This window comes from Morone saxatilis, unplaced genomic scaffold (genome assembly GCF_004916995.1).
Source record: "Morone saxatilis isolate NCDOM2014 unplaced genomic scaffold, NCSU_SB_2.0 Contig0, whole genome shotgun sequence".
In the NCBI taxonomy this organism is placed as follows: Eukaryota; Metazoa; Chordata; class Actinopteri; family Moronidae; genus Morone; species Morone saxatilis.
Window position 1 is genome coordinate 19,846,796 of NW_023339650.1, and position 1,418 is coordinate 19,848,213.

The following is a 1,418-nucleotide window of genomic DNA, read 5'->3' on the forward strand; positions in this document are numbered from 1 at the left end:
CGCACAAAAGTGCACGTGCACGCTGACATGAGGAACAGCAAATAGATAGAAACGCACACACACAGACACACAAGTAATTTTGTGATTTCTGGCCTGTTTCTTGACCCGTAGTTTACCTCAACTTAAAGCTATCAGTTAGAGAGAGAATGGCCCTCAGTGTGTGTGTTTGAATCATTGCACCTCACCTCCAGAGGCAAGCGTGTCCTTGTGTGGACCGATTGCAATGTGAACCAAGGAGGAATGCATAAATCCACACATTTGTATATTGTTTTCCCCGAGGTCCTCTCTTTCTGTTTAACCTTGCCCCAGTTTAATTAGACCATAAAGCTCTGATTTAAAAGCTCTGAGGCAGTGTTAGGGATTCAAAAGGAGTTTCAGGTTTCGTGCCGGTCCCCACATCACAGGAGCAATTGTAGATTTGAATGAGCTCAGGTCGCAATCAGAGAGAAGAAATGAATTGAGGCCCACGGCTGAAAAAAGTGTATCCTTTCTAATCTGTTCACAAAAACAACTCAAACCAGTACGTGGAGCTGGTTTTGATGCATGGGAATCTTAATTTAGCCAAGCAAGGTTTACTGAGCACACCCTGTTACATATTCATGAAGTCACACCAACCAGGATAAACCACTCTAGATTTAGCTGCTCCTCTGGATGTGTTGGACTTCGAGTGCATTGCTCAAAGGCATATTAATGGTTGCTGCTGTTTTGGGGGGGGATATTTTGAGGATGGAGGGAATTGTAAAACTATACTGTATATGACTTCAGTTACTACACATAGTTTTCATGTTCAGTTTTTCCTCAAACCCTGATTATTATAGGGTTGGCCATTGTTTTTGTTTCTGAATCCGATTCAATGTTTGCGTAACAATTCTGGTTCTCATCAAATTACATTTTACTGTAAATATTATATATGTATGTATGTATGTATATATATAAGTTTATGTTCTTCTTTTTTTGAGTTTTTACATGTTTATATATTTACTATACTTGTTTATATTCACTTGCATTTATTGCATTGATTTCATTTTTTTAACGAATCTTCTCATTGTGTATTTATTGATCATTGATAGATTGATATGTATGTAAAGTATGTTTTTATTGGACCTTTCTCTCCCGTCTTTACACCGGCAGCTTGAACGAAAAACACAACGAAACACCAGAGACTCAAAGAGAAACTGTAAATGAACAGAAAACAACAGATGGAAGAAACAATTTAACAACAACAACAACAATAACAACAACAACAACAGGTAAAGATTTCAGCTTCAGGTGTCCAGACAGTGAGCAGAACCAGCAATGCTGCCACCTGCTGGTTCCTCACGATAAAAACACACTCACTGATGTTCTCTATCATCAGTAAACAGACTGGATATGTCATATTGATCAGTATCAATAACAGCTGATCAACTGATCAATGA